At 37.4% G+C, this 14,435-nt stretch overlaps 1 protein-coding gene across 1 annotated transcript in view; it reads left to right on the top strand.

Annotated features, from left to right (window-relative positions):
- Nucleotides 1-14,435, top strand: part of MALRD1 (MAM and LDL receptor class A domain containing 1) — an 807,963-nt gene that overhangs the window by 16,140 nt on the left and 777,388 nt on the right. The gene's annotated exons all lie outside the window — the stretch shown is intronic.

Raw genomic sequence — 14,435 nt, 5'->3', positions numbered from 1 at the left:
TCAACTCTATGCCTTCCCTCATTTGATGGACTTACACATGATATGAAAAGAGGTAGTATATTGCCTGGCATTACTAATTGAAGGCTGGAGATTTTTTTATAAAGGTGATGTTTCTCTCATAACAATAAGGAAAAAAAAAGTAAAAAGTATAAGACTTTCTTAGATGAGTGTTTATACTAATACTATACTAATACTAAACTTCTCAAATACAAGGAGAAAAATCACTCTAAATAAGTGATGTATAAATGTAATATTTTACGCTGTTCATCTTTATGATTCTCAGGTACAACAAACTGAGGGTTGCTGAAGAGGAGGTGGGTGGGCGGATGGCATAACTGGGTAATGGGCATTAGGGAGGGCACTTGATGTAATGAGCACTGTGCGTTATATGCAACTGATGAATCACTAAATTCTCCCCCTGAAACTAATTATACAGTATGTTAATTAAATGGAGTTTAAAGAATTCAAATTTTATTTTATTATATTATGTTAATCACCATACATTACATCATTAGTTTTAGATGTAGTGTTCCATGATTCATTGTTTGCATATAACACCCCGTGCTCCATGCAGTATGTGCCCTCTTTAATACCCATCACCAGGCTAACCCATCCCCCTTCCCCCTCCCCTCTAGAGCCCTCAATTTGTTTCTCAGAGTCCATAGTCTCTCATGGTTCATCCCCACCTCCAATTTCCCCCCCTTCATTTTTCCCTTCCTGCTATCTTCTTCTTTTTTTTTTTTTTTAACATATAATGTATTATTTGTTTCAGAGGTACAAGTCTGTGATTCAACAGTCTTACACAATTCACAGCACACAACATAGGACATACTCTCCCCAATGTCTATCACCCAGCCACCCCCTCCCTCCCACCGCACACCATTCTAACGACCCTCAGTTTGTTTCCTGAGATTAAGAATTCCTCATATCAGTGAGATCATATGATACATGTCTTTCTCTGATTGACTTATTTCACTCAGCATAATACCTTCCAGTTCCATCCACGTTGTTGCAAATAGCAAGATTTCATTCCTTTAGATGGCTGCATAATATTCCATTGTATGTATATACCACCTCTTCTTTATCCATTCATCTGTTGATGGACATCTTGGCTCTTTCCACAGTTTGGCTATTGTGGACATTGCTGCTATAAACATCAGGGTGCATGTACCCCTTCGGATCCCTACATTTGTATCTTTGGGGTAAATACCCAGTAGTGCAATTGCTGGGTCATATGGTAGCTCTATTTTCGACTTTTTGAGGAACCTCCATGCTGTTTTCCAGAGTGGCTGCACCAGCTTGCATTCCCACCAACAGTGTAGGAAGGTTCCCCTTTCTCCACATCCCCGCCAACATCTGTCATTTCCTGACTTGTTAATTTTGTGGCTAGGACTTCTAATACTTTGTTGAATAGCAGTGGTGATAGTGGACATCCCTGCCATGTTCCTGACCTTAGGAGGAAAGATCTCAGTTTTTCCCCATTGAGAATGATATTCGCTGTGGGTTTTTGATAGATGGCTTTTATGATATTGAGGTATGGACCCTCTCTCCCTCTACTCTGAAGAGGTTTGATCAAGAAAGGATGCTGTACTTTGTCAAATGCTTTTTCTGCATCTATTGAAGAGGATCATATGGTTTTTGTTTTTTCTTTTATTATTGTATTGTATCACATTGATTGATTTGTGGATGTTGAACCAACCTTGCAGCCCAGGGATAAATCCCACTTGGTCGTGGTGAATAATCCTTTGAATGTGCTGTTGGATCCTATTGGCTAGTATTTTGGTGAGAATTTTTGCATCCATGTTCATCAGGGATATCGGTCTGGAATTCTCCTTTTTGATGGGGTCTTTGGTTTTGGATTCAAGGTAATGGTGGCCCCATAAAATGAGTTTGGAAGTTTTCCTTCCATTTCTATTTTTTGGAACAGTTTCAGAAGAATAGGTATTAATTCTTCTTGAAATGTTTGGTAGAATTCCCCTGGGAAGCCATCTGGCCCTGGGCTTTTGTTTTTTGGGAGAATTTTGATGACTGCTTCAATTTCCTTAGTGGTTATAGGTCTGTTCAGGTTTTCTATTTCTTCCTGGTTCAGTTTTGGTAGTTGATACATCTCTAGGAATGCATCCATTTCTTCCAGGTTATCTAATTTGCTGGCATATAGTTGCTCATAATATGTTCTTATAATTGTTTGTATTTCTTTGGTGTTGGCTGTGATCTCTCCTCTTTCATTCATGATTTTATTTATTTGGGTCATCTCTTTTTGATAAGTCTGGCCAGGGGTTTATCAATCTTGTTAATTCTTTCAAAGAACCAGCTCCTAGTTTTGTTGATCTGTTCTAGTGTTGTTTTGGTTTCTATTTCTGCTCTGATCTTTATTATTTCTCTTCTCCTGCTGGGTTTAGGCTTTATTTGCTGTTCTTTCTCCAGCTCCTTTAGGTGTAGGGTTAAGTTGTGTATTTGAGACCTTTCTTGTTTCTTGAGAAAGGCTTGTATTGCTATGTACTTTCCTCTTAGGACTGCCTTTGCTGCATCCCAAAGATTTTGAACAGTTGTGTTTTCATTTTCATTGGTTTCCATGAATTTTTAAGTTCTTCTTTAATTTCCTGATTGACCCATTCATTCTTCAGTAGGATGCTCTTTAGCCTCCATGTATTTGAGTTCTTTCCGACTTTCCTCTTGTGATTGAGTTCTAGTTTGAAAGCATTGTGGTCTGAAAATAGGCAGGGAATGATCCCAATCTTTTGGTACTGGTTGAGACCTGATTTGTGACCTAGGATGTGATGTATTCTGGAGAATGTTCCATGGGCACTAGAGAAGAATGTGTATTCTGTTGCTTTGGGATGGAATGTTCTGAATAGATCTGTGAAGTCCATTTGGTCCAGTGTGTCATTTAAAGTCTTTACTTCCTTGTGGATCTTTTGCTTAGATGATCTGTCCATTTCAGTGAGGGGGGTGTTAAAGTCCCCCACTATTATTGTATTGTTGTCGATGTGTTTCTTTGCTTTTGTTATTAATTGGCTATGTAATTGGCTGCTCCCATGTTAGGAGCATAGATATTTACAATTGTTAGATCTTCTTGTTGGATAGACCCTTTAAGTAGGATATAGTGTCCTTCCTCATCTCTTATTATAGTCTTTGGTTTAAAATCCAATTTGTCTGATCTAAGGATTGCCACCCCAGCTTTCTTTTGGTGTCCATTAGCATGGTAAATTGTTTTCCACCCCCTCACTTTCAATCTGGGGGTGTCTTTGGTTCTAAAATGAGTCTCTTGAAGACAGCATATAGATGGGTCTTGTTTCTTTATCCACCCTGATAGCCTGTGTCTTTTGATTGGGGTTTCTATTTCTGGCACCCGACTGGGTGTGGAGTCTCCAAACCCAGCAGATCCCTATGGTGTGCTCCCACGCCGCTCTTCCCAGGGGAGGAAGGGGAGTCTCCCCGGATCTGCCGCTGGTTGGGTCCCTGCTGGAGGAGCAGGGGCCCGACTGTGCCACGGATCACGGTTTATGGCAACCCCGAGCTGAGAGCCCGCGCCTGGGCTCTGTCTCTGCAGCCGGCTTCCCTGCTCCGTTACCTGGGAGCTCTGCCGCACTCATGCACCCCCGGTCTTTCTGTGACCCCGAGGGTCCTGAGACCACACTGTCCTGCGAGTGTTCCATCCCCCGCTTAGCCACTGGAGCTACATCCCTCAGCGGAGCCCACTTCTAAAAGTTCCGATTTTGTGCTCCTCGGGTCTATCACTTGCCGGTAATGGCTGGTGGAGGCCCCCTCCCCCATGGTCTATCCTTCCGAATATCACCTTCGATTCACTTCTCTGCATGTCCTACCTTCCAGAAAGTGGTCGCTTTTCTGTTCAGAGCGTTGCTGCTATTCTTTTCTTGGATCTGTTGAGTTTGTAGGTGTTCAGAATGGTTTGATCCCCATCTAGCTGAATTCCTGGGACCAGACGAAATTTAGGTCTCCTACTCCTGCACCATCTTGCTCCTCCCCCGAATTTAAAAATTTTTTAATGGAATTAAAATAAAACTTTATCAAACACCTAAAAAAAAAAGTGACATTTCTCTAAAATAAATACAATCTAATTTTAAATGCGAGTATTTTCCCTAGAGATAATTTAAAGCAAGTCAGTATTGAGGTATCAGGTGTTAATTGTTTGGAAATGTTTGCATAAAACCTACAGATGTGGATTAGGATCCTGGCTCCATCACTTACTAGGTGTGTGATCTTGAGCAATTTACTTTTTTTAAGCCACAGTTTCTCAACTCTGAGAGGTGGAATGATAATAGTTCATAGGTAGTTGATGTAAGAGCTAAATGAGATTTGTGGGTATAACTTGCCATAAAACATCTGACATTCAAGAAAAGTTGATATTTAGTACATTTCTGGATAATTTTGGTGTTCCTAACTCCAACTTCTAGGTAAGTGAACTGAAGTTTGTTAATTTGTTTGGCTTTGATGGCAAAAATACTTTTTATTTATTTATTTATTTATTAAATTTTATTTTACTATGTTATGTTAGTCACCATACAATAAATCATTAGTTTTTGATGTAGTGATCCATGATTAAAAATACTTTTTAAAAGGAATCTTTGACAATTGTTAAGAATAAGCTAACTTTATCACAAACAAGGGATCAGCTTTTCAAACAGGACCAACAACTTGCTGCAATACAGACAATTTTTATGATGTGTTCAGTTGTGTCAAATGGTGATGATATTGAATCTGGTTCCCATCTTTTAGTCATTACAATACCTTGCAAAGTTTTTGATTCTATATATATCTCTGTTAGAACCTCCCCACTGCTTCTATCTTATACTTAAAGACTTCACAGCATGCATTTACTTATCCTAGGCTGCTTCTTGGGCAGAATACCTGAAATTTTCTCCTTTTGTTGCATGTGGCTCTTTTTCTATGCCTTTTGTGTGCCTCCTCATCTTCGAGTTAGACAATCAGAATCCTTGTCATTGTGCTTCCTGCTTCCCTCTTTCCTCCCTCCTCCCTCTCTTCCCTCTTTCTTTTCTTTCTTCCTACTTTTTTCTCATTTTGTCATGCTGATTTTTTTGATAGCCAGTCAAGAAATAAAATGGGGGCAATTACATCAAATTTGAGATGTTTTATCGGCCGATACCATTGTAGCTACATCACTTGGTTTGAATTCAGATCTCCGGAGTCAAACTAGATGGGTTTGAACCCTGGCTGTCAACCTGCTGTCTGTGTGGTCTCAGTTTCCTCATCTGTAAAGTGGGAATAAGACAAGCCTCATAGGGAGAAGGGGGCAAAATATTTCCTGGCATAATTATTGAAGGCTGGTGATTTTAATAATAGAAATGCATCTCTTGTAACTACAAGTAAATGTTAAAATATGAGTATTTCCCTAGATATAATTTTAAATAAGCCAGTGTTCTCCCTTTAGATATTAGCTGTGTGAAAATGTTTATAGAAAAATCATCTGGTTGGAATCTTGTCTCCATTCAAAAATCCTTATTTCATGAGTATTAATAAAATTTTTGATTAACTTACTCTTGAAATAATTTGCTAGTACTCCAACATAATATTTTCCATCATGTAATCAATGCCTGGAGAAGTTTTCAGAGCTAAGTTTGAAAATCTATTAGAACATTAAAAACATCACTGTGTCAATATTTGAAGTCTACTAAAGCTTGGAGCAGAGTGATTAAAATATAATATTGATTTTTAAAAAGTATATAGCATTGCATTTAGATGAAAAGGTATCGTTACAAAAATTCAATTATGTCTTTGCAACAATGGTAAAACTTTATATTTAAAAAAATAATGGAATATGAGTTTTTCTTGTAACACTTATCAGAATATCAAGTTTTAAATAATTCTAAGTTCAGGGGATATTAACGGAGATACATGAGGATTTTAAAATGTGTAATTCACTATAAATGTAAAATGTATAGGTTATCAGAGATAAAAATACTTGGGGCACCTGGGTGGCTCAGTTGGTTAAGCGTCTGCCTTTGGCTCAGGTCATGATCCCAGGGTCCTGGGATCGAGCCCCTCATCAGGCTCCCTGCTCAGCGGAGAGCCTGCTTCTCCCTCTCCCTCTGCTGCTCCCCCTGCTTGTTCTCTCTCTCTCTGCCAAATAAGTAAGTAAAAAATCTTTAAGAAATAATAATTTATTTGAAAAGTTAACATTTCCCTCTATATTGCAGATTATTTTTCTTATTTGGGTATTTAAAATCAGGTTTAAATGGAAATATTAGGACTCATGTTATTTTGACCAATTATTAAATTAGATCTAAAATCCATATATTATATTATGACACACACAAACTATTAAACATCATCCAGTCATTTAATTTTATTCTAGAGAGTGTGATGATCTCAGCCTAAGACTGAAGGCCCTTTGCTATTCTCAGTGGCCACACCTACAGTGACCCATTGCTGGGGCATTTCTTCGGTTGTGTGGGATTGCTGGGTAGCACATAATAGCTTTGAAAGTTTCATTTACACTGTTCCTTTTTTTTTTTTTTTTTAAGATTTTACTTATTTATTTGAGAGAGAGACTGCAGAGAGAGAGAGAGCATGAGTAGGGGGCTGGGAGGAAAAATAGAGGGAGAGGGAGAAGCAGGCTCCCCACTGAGCAGGGAGTCCCATGGGGGCTCGATCCCAGGACCCTGGGATCATGACCTGAGCCAAAGGCAGATGTTTAGCCAACTGAGCCACCCAGGCACCCCTCATTTACACTGTGCTTCTTAATTCGTGGCCATAATAACTCTGTTTTGTCTAGTAAGCTATAAGCAGGGTCTTTGTGCCCAGTTATTTTTTATTTGTATAGTTCCCCCCCAGTTTATTACAATTTTTTCAGTCATATGGAAAGCTTCAAAAAATTTTTACTGTGAATAGCCATATACCCACCACTTAAGTTTTACAACCAAAATTACTGTATTTGTTTTATGAAATATCTATCCATCTACTGATCCCTTTCCCCATCTATCAATCCATTATATTTTCAATGCATTCCAAAGAAATTGCAGAAATCACTTTACCCCAAGTACATTAGCATGGTATCATCTAGACGTAGGGGTCAACAAACCATGGCCTGTGATCATTTTCCTGTTTTTGTAAATAAAGTTTTATTGCATCACAGCCCCACCCACTCATTCACAAAGTGCCCAAGTCTGCTTTTGTGCTACAGCCTTGGAGTTGTGTCACTGTGACAGAAACCATACGGTCCACCAAGCCTAAACTATTTGGCCCTTTAAGAAAAAGTGCATTTGCCCCTGTTAGAATTCAATATTCATTACAATTATTTTTTTAAATTTTGAGGTAAAATTTACATTATGTGAAAACACCAATCGTAAGTGTACTATTTGATAAGTTCTGACAAATGCATTCACCTATGCAACCTGAACACTTAACAAAATGTAGAACATTATTGTCAAGCCAGAAAGTTCACTCATATAACTTCCTAATCAAAACTTGCTCCTACCCTCCACTCCCAAGACCAAGACAATGACCATTTTAATTTCTTCCCTCATGGATTTGTCTCTCCTGTTCGAGAACTTCATGTACATGAACCCATACAGTGTATACACTTTATGCAAGGCTTTGTTCACTTAGCGTAATGCTTCAGATTCATCCATGTTGTAGCATGTATCATGAGCTCTTTCCTTTTTATTACTGAATAGTGTGCAATTGTATGAGATTATCCATCCATTCTCCTATTGATGGACACCTCTGTTTTTTTTCCTCTTATGGAATGTCATGCTATAAACATTCATATAAAAATAAGTCTTTGTGTCCTGATGTTTTTGTTTTGTTTTGTTTTAAAGATTTTATTTATTTGACAGAGAGAGCACAAGCAGAGGGAGAGAAAGGGAGAAGCAGGTTCTCTGCTGAGCAAGGAGCCCGATGTGGGACTTGATCCCAGGACCCTGGGATCATGACCTGGGCCGTAGGCAGCCACTTAACCGACTGAGCCACCCAGGCGTCCCAGTGTCCTGATGTTTTTAATTCTCTTGGGTGAATATCTAGAAGTGAGGTGCTGTGTCAGTGAATGTTCAGTTTTATGAGAACTGCAAGGGCTTTTTCTAAGATGTTTATAATTTGTTTTGTCTAAGTGGATGGTTAACTTGCTTAGACTCAGATGGAAACCTCTGTTTTGTTTGTTGTCGTCAGAAGTTCAAATATCATTTCAGTTCTTTTAACCTTTACTAGATGTGCTCCCTGCCTACACATGCATGTTTTAATTTTAGCCCGGGATTTGAGTAGTTTATTCACGAAACATAAGCCACCTCTTCTTCTGGCTCTCTTCTTTCTAGAATCCTTCCCTTTATTTATGGTGGACCTGGCTGGCCTAGTTTCCTTTCTTTGATTCTTCCAGCCAAGGAGACAGCAACTTTTCTATCAGAATTTTAGTCACATGCACCAGCTACAACCACAACCTAACCTCAGGCCAAAGTCTGAAGGAATCTAACGTGTTCTGATCCCTTTCTCCAAGTTTCTGTTCCCATAAAAATATGCCTCTTTGGTTTATCTTTTCTTGAGGTCTTAACTTCTAGGGTTTTTTTTTTTTTTTTTTGTATAAGTATTATATTTATTACTGGACATTCTCATATCAGCATGCCCGTAAACTGCTCCATGCTGCCCTTTGTGATGGGCACTGGGAACCATAATGCATTTCTAAATACTTGGCAGGTGCATGATTTAGACATTGAGTTGTATTATTTTACTAATAATAAACAGCGAAAGACAAAAACTGGAAAAAAAATCTTACACTCACTGTCTAGATCAAGTTTTTGCAGCCTTTATAGTCTTAATATCTGTTTATTTTTATATCAGTGAAAAATTAATGTTCATTTATTCTTTTATATATTTATTATTTCAAAAAATTCTTATTGAGCATTTACATTGCTCCACATATTATCCTAGGATCTGCAAATATAAGAGTGAAGAAGAACAGAGTTCTTGTCCCCAGGGAAGTCACCATCTAGTGATGGAGACATAAACCTTATACCTTTTCTATTCCAGGAATCTGCATATTTTTTTCCTTCAAGGACCAGAGTATTAATAGTTTTGGCTTTTTAGATCATATAGTTTATGTCCCTACTACTCAACCCTGCCATTATGCTGTGGAAGTAGCCATAGACAATACATAAAGATTGAGTATGACTGTGTTACAATAAAACTATTTTTTTATTGATGGACTCTGGAATTTATAATTCATATAATTTTAACATGTCAGCAAATATTATTCTTTTGAACTTTTTCAACCATTTACACATGTAAAAACCCTTAGCTCTCAGGCCATTCAAAATCATGTGGCAGGTGGGATTTGTCTATGAGCCATAGTTTTCAGTCTCAAGTCTGTTCAATAAACATTAATTGAGCATTTTTGCTTCTAACAATATGCACTGTTGGAGATATGTGAGTAGACCAAATTCCTCCTCCAAGAACTAACAGATAAGTTATCTTGATTTTAGTGGTTAGTGGTCACTTTTGTAGCAAACATAGGTCAGGTGTACCTTGATGTATACTCTGATTTTGTGTAAGAATCAGCTTTGTTAGGCTGTTATTTCAACATTCATCTGAATTTTCAATGAAGGAGGAGATTTTATAATAGTAGGTCAGCCTGTACCTTACAATAAAAATACAAACAAGATTTGTATTTGTGAAATGAAATTCATTGTATTGTTCCAGCTGTGCCATTTTCAATATTGTAGTAACACTATTTTAAAAGTAAAAAAATAATTAAATGTGAAAATTTTCTTTTTTTGATTGTTCTTTTATTTATTTTATTTTATTTTATTATGTTAGTCACCATACAGTACATCATTAGTTTTTGATGTAGTGATCCACGATTCATTGTTTTTGTATAACACCCAGTGCTCCATGCAGAAAGTGCCCTCTTTAATACCCATCACCAGGCTAACCCATCCTCCCACCCCCTTCCCCTCTAGAACCCTCAGTTTGTTTTTCAGAGTCCATCGTCTCTCATGGTTCAACTCCCCCTCCGATTCCCCCCCCCCTTCATTTTACCCTTCCTTCTCCTAATATCCTCCATGCTATTCCTTATGTTCCACAAATAAGTGAAACCATATGATAATTGACTTTCTCTGCTTGACTTATTTCACTTAGCATAATCTCCTCCAGTCCTATCCATGTTGGTGTAAAAGTTGGGTATTCATCCTTTCTGATGGCTGAGTAATATTCCATTGTATATATGGACCACATCTTCTTTATCCATTCTTCTGTTGAAGGACATCTTGGCTCTTTCCACAGTTTGGCTATTGCAGACATTGCTGCTATGAACATTGGGGTTCATATGGACCTTCTTTTCACTACATCTGTGTCTTTGGGGTAAATACCCAGTAGTGCAATTGCTGGGTCATAGGGTAGCTCTATTTTTAATTTTTAAGGAACCTTCACACTGTTTTCCAAAGTGGCTGTACCAACTTGCATTCCCACCAACAGTGTAAGAGGGTTCCCCTTTCTCCACAACCTCTCCAACATTTGTTGTTTCTTGCCTTGTCAATTTTTGCCATTCTAACTGGTGTAAGGTGGTATCTCAATGTGATTTTGATTTGAATTTCCCTGATGGCTAATGATGATGAACATTTTTTCATATGTCTGTTAGCCATTTGTATGTCTTCTTTGGAGAAGTGTTCATGTCTTCTGCCCATTTTTTGACTTGATTATTTGTTTTTTGGGTGTTGAGTTTGAGAAGTTCTTTATAGATCTTGGAAATCAGTGCTTTGTCTGTGGTGTCATTTGGAAATATCTTCTCCCATTTTGTGGGTTGCCTCTTTGTTTTGTTGACTGTTTCCTTTGCTATGCAGAAGCTTTTTATCTTGATGAAGTCCCAAAAGTTCATTTTTGCTTTTGTTTCACTAGCCTTTGGAGATGTATCTTGAAAGAATTTGCTGTGGCTGATGTCAAAGAGGTTACTGCCTATGTTCTCCTGTAGGATTTTGATGGATTCCTGTCTCACATTGAGGTCTCTCATGCCTTTTGACTTTATCTTTGTGTATGGTGTTAAAGAATGGTCGAGTTTCATTCTTCTGTATATAGCTGTCTAATTTTCCCAGCACCATTTATTGAAGAGACTGTCTTTTTTCCATTGCATATTTTTTTCCAGCTTTGTCGAAGATTATTTGACCATAGAGTTGAGGGTCCATATCTGGGCTCTCTATTCTGTTCCATTGGTCTATATGTCTGTTTTTGTGCCAGTACCATGCTGTCTTGGTGGTCATTGCTTTGTAATATAGCTTGAAATCAGGCAACATGATGCCCCCAGCTTTGTTTTTCTTTTTCAACATTTCCTTGGCGATTCAGGGTCTTTTCTGATTCCATACAAATTTTAGGATTGTTTGTTCCAGCCCTTTGAAAAATGTCTTTGGAATTTTGATCGGGATGGTGTTAAAGGTATAGATTGCTCTGTGAAGCATAGACATTTTAACAATGCTTATTCTTCCGATCCATGAGCATGGAATGTTTTTCCATCTTTTTTATGTCTTCTTCAATTTCTTTCATGAGTGTTCTGTAGTTCCTAGAGTATAGATCCTTTACCTCTTTGGTTAGGTTTATTCTGAGGTATCTTATGGAAAAATTTCTTTTATATATTTAGGTGCATGTATTTATATATGGTGGTGACAATTGTGAATTTCAATTCAAAAGCTTTTATTAACCCCAGTGTGTGTAAGGCATCATGATACATGCTATGAATATTATAAAGACTGTTACGATATATGCTGCATATATGATATGATCTCTTTGAAAAACACCCTTGACAATAACACAATGAACTATAATATGGGGGAAATTTTTTAAAGTGCTGTGATGTTAGTCTGAGCATACTGCTCTGTGGATATAGGCAAATTCTGACACCAGAGAGAAGCACACTCCAAATAGAAACTGATGTCATCACTTTAAGACAAGACTTGAGAAAGGACTTGAAAGATGAGTTGTATTTCAATGGACAGGGGAGTGAGAGGCATGATATTTGAGATTGAAAGAACCACCTAAGAACCATGTAGAGATACTTGGTGTGTTCAGGCAGTGATATAGCAGTCTGCTCTGAGGATGCTGTCTTTGGAAATGAAGATTAGCCAAATGTGTATCTGGGAATGTCAAGGGTTATGTCACCAAAGGTTACTGATTTTGTTCATCAGGACCATTACATTCTCTCTTTTCCCTCCTCTATCTAACTTCTTCACACTTGACAATCCTATTTCTGCTGCTGTCCAACCAGGCAGAAATGAGAGATGCTGATGGATGTATGGCAGTGGCCGAGGTGTTGTACAAAAAATTTCAAAGGCATACATATTTGGTACTTAATGATTCATTCTGCCTCAAGTAGTATTTTGCAGAGAGCTTTATTTCTTCCACAAATTCTTTGATTGTCAAGATAATAATATCAAGGTCCTTGATGTGTGCTTGCATGTTGTGTGCATTTTAAATTAGTGAGCTACATGAAGTTTTCATAATTCCTGAACAGAATTGATGCCTGTTTCTTATTAGATAATACAATATCTGTTGATTTTGCCATTTCTTTTATTTTAAATTCAGAGTAATAACATCAGTCAGGGAATCATAGTTGACAACTTAGATGATTATTTGACTTAACTGATATGACACCAATGAAATTTTTCCATATAACAGAAGTAGTCAAGCTGTCAAATATTTTAAAGTAAATATTATTATTACATGGATTTGAGCTAAATAATAATACATTCTATAATTTCTCTGTAGAAATACAGAAATTTTTCATATATGTCATTTGTTTTTCTTTTGTCAGGAATTTTATTCTTCACAGGCAGATGGCTTGTTTATTTGTGAAATTTATATGGGTATATATTCTTCCAATTAATTCAGCTACAAGTGAAAAAAATCGATACTCAACAGAAATACATAAAATCAAATAATAGTGTATTAAAATAAATGTAATACAAATTTCAAAGAATATATCTTTTTTTGTTTGTTTTATTTAAGAATATATCTTTGGAACCACGGCCAAATAGCCAGTAGACTGAGATTCTCCCAAATGAAAGCGGGCAGGGAATTTTATCAATTAAATAGTTGGAAAGGACTCAGTGGATTTCATTTCTTTGCAAATGAAGTCTGGCAACCTGATGAGTAGATACATTGATTTAGTGTGTGCTACAACTGAATTAGTCATGGAAGAATTACAAGGATGCAACTAATTTAAGCTTCATAGACCGGTCAACACCTTAAATGTATAAAGTGGAACAAGAGAACCAAACTAATGCCTACCTAATTGTGGTAGGCAGAATTATGAAAATGTACCCCGCCAAGTATCCTGCCCCTGGTTATTCAATCAAAACAATTCTGGGTACTTTTGTGAAGGGACTTTATAGATGTACTGTGGTTGCTAATCAGTTGACCTTAAAATAAATTTAACCTGGATTGTTGAAGTGAGCCCAGTGTAATCACAGGGTTCCTTAGGACCCTCTATATACAAGATCATGTCATTTGCAAATGGAGATAGTTTTACTTTCAGTTTTACTTTCTGTTTCCATTCTAGATGCCTTTTATTTCTTTTCCTTATCAAATTATCTGGCTAGAAACTCCAGGGCCATTTTGAACAGAAGTGGTAATAACAGATATCCTTATTTTATTCCTATTAGGGGGAACATTTTCTTTTTATTTATTTATCTATCTATCTATCTATCTATCTATCTATTTATTTATTTATTTATATTATGTTATGTTGATCACTATACATTACATCATTAGTTTTTGATGTACTGTTCCATGATTCATTGTTTGCGTATAATACCAAGTGCTCCATGCAGTATGTGCCCTCTTTAATACCCTAACTAGGCTAACACATCCCCCTACTCTCCTCCCCTCTAGAACCCTCAGTTTGTTTCTCAGAGTCCATAGTCTCTCATAGTTCGTCTCCCCCTCCAATTTCCCCCCCTTCGTTTCTCCCTTCCTGCTATCTTCTTCTTCTTTTTTTTTTTTAACATATAGTGTGTTATTTGTTTCAGAGGTACAAGTCTGTGATTCAACAGTCTTACACAATTCACAGCACTCACCATAGCACATACCCTCCATAATGTCTATCACCCAGCCACCCCATCCCTCCCAACCCCCACCACTCCAGCAACCCTCAGTTTGTTTCCTGAGATTAAGAATTCCTCATATCAGTGAGATCATATGATACATGTCTTTCTCTGATTGACTTATTTCGCTCAGCATAATACCCTCCAGTTCCATCCATGTCATTGCAAATGGCAAGATTTCATTCCTTTTGATGGCTGCATAATATTCCATTGTATGTATATACCACCTCTTCTTTATCCATTCATCTGTCGATGGACATCTTGGCTCTTTCCAAGGTTTGGCTATTGTGTACATTGCTGCTATAAACATTGGGGTGCACATACCCCTTCGGATCCCTACTTTTGTATCTTTGGGGTAAATACCCAGTAGTGCAATTGTTG

The sequence above is a fragment of the Mirounga leonina genome, unplaced genomic scaffold (genome assembly GCF_011800145.1).
Source record: "Mirounga leonina isolate KUSES-001 unplaced genomic scaffold, KU_Mleo_1.0 Mir_175, whole genome shotgun sequence".
Lineage (NCBI taxonomy): Eukaryota > Metazoa > Chordata > Mammalia > Carnivora > Phocidae > Mirounga > Mirounga leonina.
Note: the sequence above shows the minus strand (reverse complement) of the source record. Positions and strands in the feature narration are given on the sequence as shown.